This window comes from Lampetra planeri, unplaced genomic scaffold (assembly GCF_965212315.1).
Source record: "Lampetra planeri unplaced genomic scaffold, kcLamPlan1.2.h2 scaffold_1048, whole genome shotgun sequence".
In the NCBI taxonomy this organism is placed as follows: Eukaryota; Metazoa; Chordata; class Hyperoartia; order Petromyzontiformes; family Petromyzontidae; genus Lampetra; species Lampetra planeri.
The window spans coordinates 1-13,455 of record NW_027613758.1 but is presented as its reverse complement, the minus strand read 5'-3'; the positions used below and the strand labels follow the sequence as shown (position 1 = coordinate 13,455).

General features: G+C 59.9%; 1 long non-coding RNA gene across 1 annotated transcript; it reads left to right on the top strand.

Annotated features, from left to right (window-relative positions):
* Positions 1–279: 279 nt before the first annotated feature.
* On the top strand, positions 280–6,848 carry LOC144738551 (uncharacterized). The gene is made up of 3 exons (XR_013589281.1): positions 280–637; positions 2,491–2,547; positions 6,227–6,848. It is a non-coding gene; the product is annotated as an uncharacterized LOC144738551 (long non-coding RNA).
* Positions 6,849–13,455: the final 6,607 nt, after the last annotated feature.

The window sequence follows — 13,455 nt, the reverse complement described above, 5'->3', positions numbered from 1 at the left end:
TGAGGGGGGCGGGGCTAGAGGGGTGGCGGGGGGGGGGTGTCCCGGGCAAGTCCAGACAACACCTGGGCGGTGACGTCACTCGCCTCGCGCAGGTAGAGCGAGGGGGGAGGGGGGAGGAGGGGGGGAGGGGGAGGGGGGAGAGAGGCGCACGCACGCAGCAGGCCAGACGCGCTATAAAGATTGAGTCAGAGAGAAAGAAGTGAGAGAAAGGTTTAGGCAGAGCGAGAGACACACACACAGAGAGAGAGACACAGAGAGAGACACACAGACACACACACACACACAGAGACACACACAGAGAGACACACAGAGAGACACACACACATAGACACAGAGAGAGACACACAGACAGAGACTCACACAGAGACACACACAGAGAGACACCCCACACATAGACACAGAGAGAGACACACACAGAGACACTCACACAGAGACACTCACACAGAGGCACACACAAAGACACACACACAGAGAGAGGCACACACAGAAAGACACACACCGAGAGAGAGGACACACACAAACACACAGAGACAAAGTTTCCTCACGCTCCCAGGTAGCCCGGCCGGGCTGTTGGGCCAAGGGGATCCAGAAAAAGTTTCCTGGACGTCGGCTCAGCCCCTCGCTCCGTCATCATCAGGTGAGAGGGGGGAGGGGGAGGAGAGGGGGGGGGGGAGAGGGGGGGAGAGGAGAGAGGGGGGGGGGCAGGGGGGGAAAGAGAGGGGGGGGGAAGAGAGGGGGGGGAACAGAGGAGAGGGGAGGAGAGGGGGGGGGGAACAGAGGGGGGGGGGGGGAGGAGAGGGGAGAGGAGAAGGGGGAAAGGAGAGGGGGGGGAACAGAGAGGGGAGGGTAGGAGAGGGGGGAGAGGAGAGGGGGGGGGAGAGGGGGGGGACAGAGGGGGGAAAAGAGAGGGGGGGGGGAGAGGGGGGGACAGATGGGGGGGGGGGGGGGGAGAGAGAGGAGGGGGGAGAGGGGAAAGGAGAGGGGCGGGAGAGAAAGTGGGAAAGGGAGAGAGGGGGAGGGGTCGTGAGAGGAGCGAGGAGGAGTGAGGGAGAGAGGCCGCGTGGGAGAGAGAGGGGGAAATTGTTCGTGAGAAAGTTAGCGGCTGTTGGTGGAAATTGTACGTTACTATGGCGGGTGATTGTACGGTCAGAGGGGAGACACCCAGGTGACTTGCTCTAACGGGGTTTTTTTGGTACTGAGTTTACACGATGCTAGAGCGATGGTGATGATGTTGGTGATGATGGTAATGATGATTATATGGGTCTATGGGTCTCTGTGTGATGAGTCTGTGGGTCTGTGTGGAGAGTCTGTGGGTCTCTGTGTGGTGAGTCTATGGGTCTCTGTGTGGAGAGTCTGTGGGTCTCTGTGTGGAGAGTCTGTGGGTCTCTGTGTGGTGAGTTTATGGGTCTCTGCGTGGTGAGTCTATGGGTCTCTGCGTGGTGAGTCTGTGGGTTTCTGTGTGGCGAGTCTGTGGGTTTCTGTGTGGTGAGTCTGTGGGTCTCTGTGTGATGAGTCTGTGGGTCTCTGTGTGGTGAGTCTGTGGGTTTTTGTGTGGTGAGTCCGTGGGTCTCTGTGTGGTGAGTCTATGGGTCTCTGTGTGGTGAGTCTGTGGGTCTCTGTGTGGTGAGTTTGTGGGTCTCTGTGTGGTGAGTTTGTGGGTCTCTGTGTGGTGAGTCTGTGGGTCTCTCTCCCCGTGTCTCTGTGTCTTTCTCCCCGTGTCTCTCTCCCAGTGTCTCTCTCCCCGTGTGTCTCTCTCCCCGTGTGTCTCTCTCCCCGTGTCTCCGTGTCTCTCTCCCCGTGTCTCTCTCCCCGTGTCTCCGTGTCTCTCTCCCCTTGTCTCCGTGTCTCTCTCCACGTGTCTCTGTGTCCCCGTGTCTCTCTCCCCGTGTGTCTCTCTCCCCGTGGTCTCTCTCCCCGGTGTGTCTCTCTCCCCGTGTGTCTCTCTCCCCGTGTCTCTCTCCCCGTGTGTCTCTCTCCCCGTGTGTCTCTCTCCCCGTGTCTCTCTCCCCGTGTCTTTTTCCCCGTGTCTCCGTGTCTCTCTCCCCGTGTCTCTCTCCCCGTGTCTCCTTGTGTCTAACTCTCTCCCTGTCTGTCTCTCTCCAGGGCCCCGCGTGTCTCCCCGCGTCTCTCCCGTGGTCTCTCTCCCCGTGTCTTTGTGTCTCTCTCCCCGTGTCTCTGTGTCTCTCTCCCCGCGTGTCTCTCTCCCCGTGTCTCTCTGCCTCTCTCCCCGTGTGTTTCTCTCCCCGTGTCTCTCTGCCTCTCTCCCCGTGTGTTTCTCTCCCCGTGTCTCTGTGTCTCTCTCCCCGTGTCTCCGTATCTCTCTCTCCGTGTCTCCGTGTCTAACTCTCTCCCTGTCTGTCTCTCTCTCCAGGTCCCCGCGTCTCTCCCCGTGTCTCTCTGCCTCTCTCCCCGTGTGTCTCTCTCCCCGTGTCTCTGTCTCCCCCGTGTCTCCGTGTCTAACTCTCTGTCTGTCTGTCTGTCTCTCTCCAGGTCCCCGCGTGTCTCCCCGCGTGTCTCTCCCCGTCACGACGATGATCCTCAAACTGAGTGAGTCACCAGGCAGTGGACGCACCGAATCGGGAGTCGACCTAGGGAGACAAAGGCGGCCGGGCCTGGTGGTAGCCACCTCGGTCAGTCGACCCGTGGCACCTGCTGGGTCTGTCCCCGTGTCCCTCCTGCCAGCGGGCGTTCGACGCTTCACGTGGCCTCAACGTGCACCTAGCCTGGCACAAGCGTCGTGGTGACGTCACCGCCACTTAGTGTGTGAGTGAGTGTGAGTGTGTGTGAGTGAGTGTATGAGTGAGTGTGTCAGTGAGAGTGTGAGTGTGTGAGAGAGTGTGAGAGTGAGTGTGAGAGTGAGAGAGTGAGTGTGTGAGTGTGAGTGAGTGTGTGTGTAAGTGAGTTTGAGAGTGTGAGTGTGTGAGTGAGTGTGAGAGAGTGTGAGTGTGTGTGAGTGTGTGTGAGTGAGTGTATGAGTGAGTGTGTGTGTGAGTGAGAGAGTGTGTGTGAGAGTGAGTGTGTGAGTGAGTGTGTGTGTGAGTGAGAGAGTGTGTGTGTGTGTGAGTGTGAATGAGTGTATGAGTGAGTGAGTGTGAGAGAGTGTGAGTGTGTGTGAGAGTGAGTGTGTGAGTGAGTGTGTGTGAGTGAGAGAGTGTGAGTGTGTGCGAGTGAGTGTGTGAGTGTGTGTGTGAGTGTGAGTGAGTGTGTGAGTGAGTGAGTGTGAGAGAGTGTGAGTGTGTGCGAGTGAGTGAGTGTGTGAGTGTGTGTGAGTGTGAGTGAGTTTGAGTGGGTGAGTGAGAGTGAGTTTGAGTGTGGGTGAGTGAGTGTGAGAGAGTGTGAGTGAGTGATTGTGAGAGAGTGCGAGTGAGAGTGAGTGTGAGTGAGTGTGTGTGAGCGTGTGTGAGTGAGTGTGTGAGTGTGTGTGTGAGTGTGAGAGAGTGTTAGTGAGTGTGAGTGTGTGTGTGAGTGAGTGTGTGTGTGAGTGTGTGAGTGTGAGAGAGTGTGAGTGAGTGTGAGTGAGTGTGTGTGTGTGTGAGTGAGTGTGTGAGTGTGTGTGTGAGTGTGAGAGAGTGTGAGTGAGTGATTGTGAGAGAGTGCGAGTGAGAGTGAGTGTGAGTGAGTGTGTGTGAGTGAGTGTGTGAGTGTGTGTGAGTGTGAGAGAGTGTGAGTGAGTGTGAGTGTGTGTGTGAGTGAGTGTGTGTGTGAGTGTGTGTGAGTGAGTGAGTGTGTGAGTGTGAGTGAGTGTGTGTGTGAGTGTCTGTGTGTGTGTCTGTGTGTGTGTCTGTGTGTCTGTGAGTGTATCTGTGTGTGTGTGTATCTGTGTGTGTGTGTCTGTGTGTGTGTGTCTGTGTGTGTGTGTGTCTGTGTGTCTGTGTGTGTCTCTGTGTGTGTGTGTTTCTGTGTGTGTCTGTGTGTGTGTGTCTGTGTGTGTGTCTGTGTGTGTCTGTGTGTGTGTGTCTGTGTGTGTGTGTGTCTGTGTGTGTGTGTCTGTGTGTATCTGTGTGTGTGAGTGTCTGTGTGTATGTGTGTATGTGTGTGTGTGTGTCTGTGTGTGATTGTCTGTGAGTATCTGTCTGTATGTCTGTGTGTGTGTCTGTGTGTGTCTGTGTGTGTGTGTGTCTCCACGTCTCTATGGTGTCTCTGTGTGCGTGCGACAAAGGCAAAGATCCCCCGGATAGCCTCTCCGACACAGCAAAGCGCCCTTTGTTAGCCAGCCAGGGCTCCTGACACTCGCCACGCCGCCCCGGCCTGCGAACGGCGAGTGGAGGTCGTGACCCAGGAAAGACGACGATGGGGAAATCCCCTAAAGTCCCCCCTCGCACCCCAGCTCACCTCACCCCTCCCCTCACCCCCCCACCCCTCCCCCTCACCCCCCCCTACCCTCACCCCCCCTACCCTCACCCCCTCCCTCGCTGCTCGCACTCTTTGTGGTCGTGTTTACCAGTGAGGTGCGTGGGTGGCTGAATCTACATCACAACACCTCCACAGACTCACACACAGACTCATTCACTGACTCACTCAGACTCACCACAGACTCACTCAGAGACTCACTCACAGGACTCACTCACAGACTCACTCAGAGACTCACTCAGAGACTCACTCACAGACTCACTCACAGACTCACTCAGACTCACAGACTCACTCACAGACTCACACACAGACTCACTCACAGACTCATTCACTGACTCACTCAGACTCACCACAGACTCACTCAGAGACTCACTCACAGACTCACTCACAGACTCACTCAGAGACTCACTCACAGACTCACTCACAGACTCACTCACAGACTCACTCAGAGACTCACTCACAGACTCACTCAGACTCACTCAGAGACTCACCACAGACTTACTCACAGACTCACTCAGACTCACAGACTCACTCACAGACTGACACACAGACTCACTCACAGACTCATTCACTGACTCACTCAGACTCACCACAGACTCACTCAGAGACTCACTCACAGGACTCACTCAGAGACTCACTCACAGACTCACTCAGAGACTCACTCACAGACTCACTCACAGACTCACTCACAGACTCACTCAGAGACTCACCACAGACTTACTCACAAACTCACTCAGACTCACAGACTCACTCACAGACTCACACACAGACTCACTCAGAGACTCACACTGCTCGTAGACTCACACACCCACCCATACACTCACCCACCCACTCACCCACTCAACTCCCCCCCCCCCACTCACCAACCTACCAACTCACTCACCCACCCACTCACCCACTCAACTCCCCCCCCCCCACTCACCAACCTACCAACTCACTCACCCCACCCACTCACCCACTCAACTCCCCCCCCCCCACTCACCAACCTACCAACTCACTCACCCACCCATACACCCACCCACTCACCCACCCACTCACCCACTCAACGCACCCATTCACCCCACCCATGAACTCATTCACCCACCCACTCACCCATGAACCCATTAACCCACTCACCCACCAACCCCCCCACCCACCCAATCAACCACCCACCCACCCAACTCACCCACTCAATCAACTCAAGCACTCACCCACCAACCCCCCCCACCCAACCTAACAACTCACTCACTCACCCATTCACAAACCCAACTCACCCACCAACTCACCCACTCACCCACCAACTCACTCACTCATCCACCAACTCACCCACCAACTCACCCATTCACCCACCAACTCACCCACTCACCCACCAACTCACCCATCCACCCACTCACCCACTCATCCACCAACTCACCCACCAACCCCCCCACCCACTCACTCACCCATTCACAAACCCACTCACTCACCCACTCACTCACCCACCCACCCACTCACCCACCCACCCACTCACCCACCAACCCCCCACCCACTCACTCACCCATTCACAAACCCACTCATCCACCAACTCACCCACTCACCCACCAACCCCCCCACTCACCCACCAACCCCCCCACCCACTCACTCACCCACCCACTAACCCACCCACTCACCCACCCACTCACCCACCCACTCACCCACCAACTCACCCCACTCACCATGTCCGTGCCTCTCTCACCAACTCACCCACTCACCCAACAACCCCCCCACTCACCCACCAACCCCCCCACCCACTCACCCACCCACCCACTCACCCACTCACCCACTCACCCACTCACCCACCCACCCACCAACTCACCCACCAACTCACCCACTCACCATGTCCGTGTCTCTCTCCCTCCCCACCTCCCCTACGTCACAGAGAAGCTGCTGTGGGCAGGAGCTTTTGACTCCCATCTCTCCGAGCGCGAGATCCCGACCCAGAGCCACGCCCCCTGGAGCTACGTCACTTCCTGGAGCCGCGTGACCCACTGGAGCCACGCCCCCAAGACAGAAACTCCCTGTTCTGATTCCACGTGGCACACCACCATCTCGACACCACTGCGACCACCGCCATCACCACCATCACCACCATCACCACCACCCACTTACATGGTCCTGCCTCTGTGCCCAACGCCTCCACCCTCCTCTACATCATCACCACCTCCGCTGCTGCCGCTGTCACCACCGACATCGCCACCGTCACCACCGCTGCCACCATCATCGTCGTCGTCGTCACCGCAACATCACCACAACCTCCACCATCATCATCATCATCACGGCCACTGGAGCGAGACAGGACACTCAGAGGCTCTCTCCCGCTGCTGGTGAGCGTGGTGGTGAGCGCGGTGGTGAGCGTGGTGGTGAGGATGCGGCTCTGGATCTGAGTACGAGAAGGCCGAGGAGTGCTCACCCCTACCCCCTGCCTCTGAGGAGCGGTCGCCTCGCCTACGAATGCAACGTCTGCAGTCGAGTCTTCAGTCAGCTGTCCTAACCTGAAGGTGAGCGGCTGGGTGGTGGGTGGGTGATGGGTAGGGTGGGTGAGTGAGTGAGTGATGGGATAGTGAGTGGGTTGGTGGGTGGGTAGGTGAGTGAGTGGGTGGGTGGGTAGGTGGGTGAGTGGGTGGGTAGGTGGGTGAGTGGGTGGGTAGGTGGGTGAGTGGGTGGGTGAGTGGGGTGAGTGATGGGATAGTGAGTGGGTTGGTGGGTGGGTAGGTGAGTGAGTGGGTGGGTAGGTGGGTGAGTGGGTGGGTGGATAGGTGGGTGGGTGAGTGGGTGAGCGGCTGGGTGAGTGGGTGGGTGAATGGGTGGGTGATTGGGTGGTTGATGGGTAGGGTGGGTGAGTGAGTGGGTGATGGGATAGTGAGTGGCTTGGTGGGTGGGTTGGTGAGTGAGTGGGTGGGTGGGTAGGTGGGTGAGTGGGTGAGCGGCTGGGTGAGTGGGTGGGTGAATGGGCGGGTGATTAGGTGGTTGATGGGTAGGGTGGGTGAGTGAGTGAGTGAGTGGGTGATGGGATGGTGAGTAGGTTGGAGGGTGGGTTGGTGAGTGAGTGGGTGGGTAGGTGGGTGAGTTGGTGGGTGAGTAGGTGGGTGAATGGGTGTGTGAATTGGTGAGTGGGTGGGTGAGTGGGTTGGTGAGTGGGTGGGTGGGTGGGTGATGGGTGGCGTTGGTGAATTCGTGGGTGGGTCGGTGAGCGAGTGAGTGAGTGAGCAAGTGAGTGTGTGAGTGAGTGTATGAGTCGGTGTGTGTGAGTGTGTCAGTGAGCGGGTGAGTGAGCGGGTGAGTGAGCGAGTGTGTGAGCGAGTGAGTGTGCCGGGAAAGGTCCTGGCAAGGATTATTTAACATCGACCTTGCTAGGCACGCTGAGGGGAGGCTTGCGGAGCCTCAATGTGGTTTCAGGAAAGGGCGGTCCTGCACAGATGCCATATTTTTCTATCCGTCTGCTACAGCAGAGGTGTAGGGAATTCCAACAAGACCTACATCTCTGCTTTATTGACCTGGTCAAGGCCTATGATACCATCAGTAGGCCTGGGCTCTGGGTTGTTCTTCGTACTTTCGGAGTCCCTGACCCTCTGCTCACGATCATTAAGGACCTTCATGATGGTGAGCGGACCCGGGTAAAACTACGTGGCCGGGAGTCAGAGCCATTCGCTGTTCACTTTGGGGTGCGACAGGGATGCCCTTTGGCTCCCACATTATTTAACATCTATTTTGACCACGTTGTTTGTGAGGCCTTCAATAGCTGTACCGGAGGAATTTCCATCTGGTACAGATATAATGGGAGGCTGGTCGATGCCGATGATCTGGTAATAGCTGCTCACTCAGAGGAGGAGTTGGAGACTCTGCTGCTGAGACTGGAGCATGCCACTAAGAGGTGGGGCCTTTACATCAGCCCCACCAAAACTAAGCACCTGCCTGGGTATTTTGTACCATCGGACACTCCACCCCCCACAACTCCCAATCGGTGATGGGGCAGTTGTGGAGAGAGTGGAGAGTTTCCCCATACCTGGGCAGTGTGCTCATGACTGGCTCCAGTTTATCAGCAGAGGTCTCACTCCGAATCAGTCGAGCGGCAATATCTTTTCATCGGTTGCGTAACGCTGTGTGGAAGCTACCTGGTCTGTCGCTCCGCACGAAGCTTCAGGTCTTCTCGGCCACAGTCATTCCCTCCCTTCTCTACGCTTACGAAACGTGGACCCTTCTAATGGAACATCTCCGCCGGTTAGAAACATTTAGGCTGGCCTGCCTACGATCCATCCTGGGTTTAACCAGGCTGGATTGTGTGAGTGTGCGAGTGAGTGTGTGAGTGAGTGAGTGTGTCAGTGTGTGAGTGTGCGAGTGAGTGTGTGAGTGTGTGTGTCAGTGTGTGAGTGTGTGAGTGAATGTGTGAGTGAGTGTGTGAGTGTGTGAGTGAGTGAGTGTGAGTGAGTGAGTGTGTGAGTGAGTGAGTGAGTGTGTGAGTGAGTGAGTGTGTGAGTGAGTGAGTGTGTGAGTGAGTGAGTGTGAGAGTGAGTGTGTGAATGAGTGTGTGAGGTGAGTGAGTGTGTGTGAGTGTGTGAGTGAGTGAGTGTGTGAATGAGTGTGTGAGTGAGTGAGTGTGAGTGTGTGAGTGAGTAAATGAGTGTGTGAGTGTGTGAGTGAGTGAGTGTGTGAGTGTGTGTGTGAGGTGAGTGTGTGAGTGAGTAAATGAGTGTGTGAGTGTGTGTGTGAGTGAGTGTGTGAGTGTGTGAGTGAGTGTGTGAATGAGTGTGTGTGTGAGTGAGTGTGTGAGTGTGTGAGTGAGTGTGTAAATGAGTGTGTGAGGTGTGTGTGTGAGTGAGTGTGTGAATGAGTGTGTGAGTGTGTGAATGAGTGTGTGAGTGAGTGTGTGAGTGTGTGAGTGAGTGAGTGTGTGAGTGAGTGTGTGCATACATCTGCTCTTGGTGGGCTTGCCTTCAAGTGTACACCCCGCGTCTCTACCTTTTATAACGTTGTGCTTGTGCGCGATTGCCCTCCACCACCCGACCCACCCCCACCCCCCCTCCCCTCCCCCCCACTCCCCCCGCCCCCACCCCCTCTAGGCTCACCTCCGAGTGCACAGCGGCGAACGGCCCTTTGGATGCTCCCTCTGCACCAAATGTTTCACACAGATGGCGCATCTCCAGAAGCACCAGCTCGTCCACACGGGGAGAGGCCTCACCCCTGCCTGGTGAGTGGGTGGGGGGGTGGGTGGGTGAGTGGGTGGGTGGGGTGAGTGGGTGGGTGGGTGGGTGGGTGGGTGGGTGGGTGAGTGGGTGGGTGGTGGGTGGGTGAGTGGGTGGGTGGGTGGGTGGGTGAGTGGGTGGGGGGGTGGGTGAGTGGGTGGGTGGGTGGGTGGGTGGGTGGGTGGGTGGGTGAGTGGGTGGGTGGGTGGGTGAGTGGGGTGGGTGGGGTGGGGTGGGTGGGTGAGTGGGTGGGTGGGTGGGTGGGGTGAGTGGGTGGGGGGGTGGGTGAGTGAGTGGGTGGGTGGGTGGGTGGGTGGGTGAGTGGGTGGGTGAGTGGGTGGGTGAGTGGGTGGGTGAGTGGGTGGGGGGTGGGTGAGTGAGTGGGTGAGTGGGTGGGTGGGTGAGTGGGTGAGTGAGTGGGTGGGTGGGTGAGTGGGTGGGTGAGTGGGTGGGGGGGTGGGTGGGTGGGTGAGTGAGTGGGTGAGTGGGTGGGTGGGTGAGTGAGTGAGTGGGTGAGTGGGTGGGTGGGTGAGTGAGTGGGGTGAGTGGGTGGGTGGGTGAGTGGGTGAGTGAGTGGGTGGGTGAGTGGGTGAGTGAGTGGGTGGGTGGGTGAGTGGGTGGGTGAGTGGGTGGGTGGGTGGGGTGGGTGAGTGGGTGGGGGGGGTGGGTGAGTGAGTGGGGTGGGTGGGTGGGTGGGTGAGTGGGTGGGTGAGTGGGTGGGTGGGTGGGTGGGTGAGTGGGTGGGGGGGTGGGTGAGTGAGTGGGTGGGTGGGTGGGGTGGGTGGGTGGGTGAGTGGGTGGGTGAGTGGGTGGGTGAGTGGGTGGGTGAGTGGGTGGGGGGGTGGGTGAGTGAGTGGGTGAGTGGGTGGGTGGGTGAGTGGGTGAGTGAGTGGGTGGGTGGGTGGAGTGGGTGGGTGAGTGGGTGGGGGGGGGTGGGTGGGTGGGTGAGTGAGTGGGTGAGTGGGTGGGTGAGTGAGTGAGTGGGTGAGTGGGTGGGTGGGTGAGTGAGTGGGTGAGTGGGTGGGTGGGTGAGTGGGTGAGTGAGTGGGTGGGTGAGTGGGTGAGTGGGTGAGTGGGTGAGTGAGTGGGTGGGTGAGTGGGTGGGTGGGTGAGTGAGTGAGTGAGTGGGTGGGTGAGTGGGTGAGTGGGGTGGGTGGGTGGGTGGGTGGGTGAGTGAGTGAGTGGGTGGGTGAGTGGGTGGGTGGGTGAGTGGGTGGGTGGGTGAGTGGGTGGGTGAGTGGGTGGGTGGGTGAGTGAGTGGGTGGGTGAGTGAGTGGGTGGGTGGGTGGGTGAGTGAGTGGGTGGGTGGGTGAGTGGGTGGGTGGGTGAGTGGGTGGGTGAGTGAGTGGGTGGGTGGGTGGGTGAGTGGGTGGGTGAGTGGGTGGGTGGGTGAGTGGGTGGGTGGGTGAGTGGGTGGGTGGGTGGGTGGGTGAGTGGGTGGGTGGGTGGGTGGGTGAGTGGGTGGGTGGGTGGGTGAGTGGGTGGGTGGGTGGGTGAGTGGGTGGGTGGGTGGGTGAGTGAGTGGGTGGGTGGGTGGGTGAGTGGGTGGGTGGGTGGGTGAGTGGGTGGGTGGGTGGGGTGAGTGAGTGGGTGGGTGAGTGAGTGGGTGGGTGGGTGGGTGAGTGAGTGGGTGGGTGGGTGAGTGGGTGGGTGGGTGAGTGGGTGGGTGGTGAGTGGGAGGGTGGGTGGGTGAGTGGGTGGTGAGTGGGTGGGTGGGAGAGTGGGTGGGTGGGTGAGTGGGTGGGTGGGTGGGTGGGTGAGTGGGAGGGTGGAGGTGGGTGGTGTGAGTGGGTGGGTGGGTGGGTGAGTGGGTGGGTGGGTGGGTGAAGTGGGTGGGTGGGTGGGTGAGTGAGTGGGTGGGTGGTGGGTGAGTGGGTGGGTGGGTGAGTGGTGGGTGGGTGGGTGAGTGAGTGGGTGGGTGGGTGAGTGAGTGGGTGGGTGAGTGGGTGGGTGGGTGGGTGGGTGAGTGGGTGAGTGGTGGGTGGGTGGGGGTGTGAGTGGGGTGGGTGGTGGGTGGGGGTGGGTGAGTGGGTGGGTGGGTGGGTGGGTGGGTGAGTGGGTGGGTGGTGTGGGTGGGTGGTGAGTGAGTGGGTGAGTGGGAGGGGTGCGTGGGTGGGTGCGTGAGTGAGTGGAGTGGGTGGGTGGCTGGGTGAGTGAGTGGGGTGAGTGGGTGGGTGAGTGAGTGAGTGGGTGAGTGGGTGGGTGGGTGAGTGAGTGGGTGAGTGGGTGGGTGGGTGAGTGGGTGCTGAGTGGGTGGGTGAGTGGGTGAGTGGGTGAGTGGGTGAGTGAGTGGGAGAGGTGAGTGGGTGGGGTGGCGTGAGTGGAGTGAGTGAGTGGGTGGGTGAGTGGGTGAGTGGGTGGGTGGGTGGGTGGGTGAGTGAGTGAGTGGGTGGGTGAGTGGGTGGGTGGGTGCTTGGGTGGGTGGAGTGAGTGGGTGGGGAGTGGGTGGGTGGGTGAGTGAGTGGGTGGTGAGTGAGTGGGTGGGTGGGTGGGTGAGTGAGTGGGGTGGGGTGGGGTGAGTGGGTGGGTGGGTGAGTGGGTGGGTGAGTGAGTGGGTGGGTGGGTGGGTGAGTGGGTGGGGTGAGTGGGTGGGGTGGGTGAGTGGGGGGGTGGGTGGAGGGTGGGGTGGGGAGGGTGGGTGGGTGAGTGGGGTGGGTGGGTGGGTGGGTGATGTGGGTGGGTGGGTGGGTGAGGGGTGGGTGGGGGGGGTGAGTGGGTGGGTGGGTGGGTGGGTGAGTGGGTGGGTGGGTGGGTGAGTGGTGGGTGGGTGGGTGAGGTGAGTGGGGTGGGTGGGGTGGTGAGGGAGTGGGTGGGTGGGGTGAGTGGGTGGGTGAGTGGGTGGGTGGGGTGGGTGGGTGAGTGGGGTGAGTGGGTGGGTGGGTGGGTGAGTGGTGGGTGGGGTGGGTGGGTGGGTGGGTGGGTGAGTGGTGGGTGGGGTGGGTGGTGAGTGGGTGGGGTGGGTGGGTGGGTGGGTGTGAGGGCGTGAGGAGTGCGTGGTTGGGTGTGGGTGAGTGAGTGGTGGGTGGTGGGTGAGTGGGTGGTGGGTGAGTGGGTGGGTGGGTGAGTGGGTGGGTGGGTGGTGGGGTGGGTGGGGGTGGGTGAGTGGGTGGGTGGGTGGGTGGGTGGGTGAGTGGGTGGGTGGGTGAGGTGGGGTGGCGTGGGTGGGTGAGTGGGTGGGTGGGTGGGTGAGTGGGAGGGTGGGTTGGTGTGAGGTGTGGGTGGATGAGGGGTGGGTGGGTGGGTGGATGAGTGGGTGGGTGGGTGGATGAGTGGGTGGGGTGGTGGATGAGTGGGTGGGGTGGGTGGGTGGAGTGGGTGGGTGGGTGAGTGGGTGACCGAATGAGTGCCTGAATGAGTGAGTGACTGAATGAGTAACTGAATGAGTGAATGAGTGAGTGACTGAATGAGTGAGTGACTGAATGAGTGAGTGACTGAATGAGTGACCGATTGAGTGACCACGTGGGTGTCCCGGCCCTGTGCTAACCGCTGCGCCTCCGCTCCTCCTCTGCCCACCCCCTCCCTGTGCTCCCCACCCTGTGCTCCCCACTGTGCCCCACCCTGTGCCCCACCCTGTGCCCCACCCTGTGCCCCACCCTGTGCCCCACCCTGTGCCCCCACCCTGCAGGTTTGTGCCAAGCGCTTCAGCAGTTCCAGCAACCTCAAGGCGCACCTCAAGCTCCACGAGACCTCCCCCGAGCGCCTGAGACCCCCGGGGGGGGTGGACACCCCGTGTCCACCTGCGTGTCGACCCCCTCGACCCCACATCTACCTCCTCCACCTCAGGGACTACCCCCAGATCGACCCCAAGCAAGACCCCCCTCGAATCTCAGGGTCTATCCCTTGACCTCAGATCTACCCCTTGACCCCAGATCTACCCCCTTGACCCCAGATCTACCCCCAGGGTCTACCCCCTTGACCCCAGATCGAC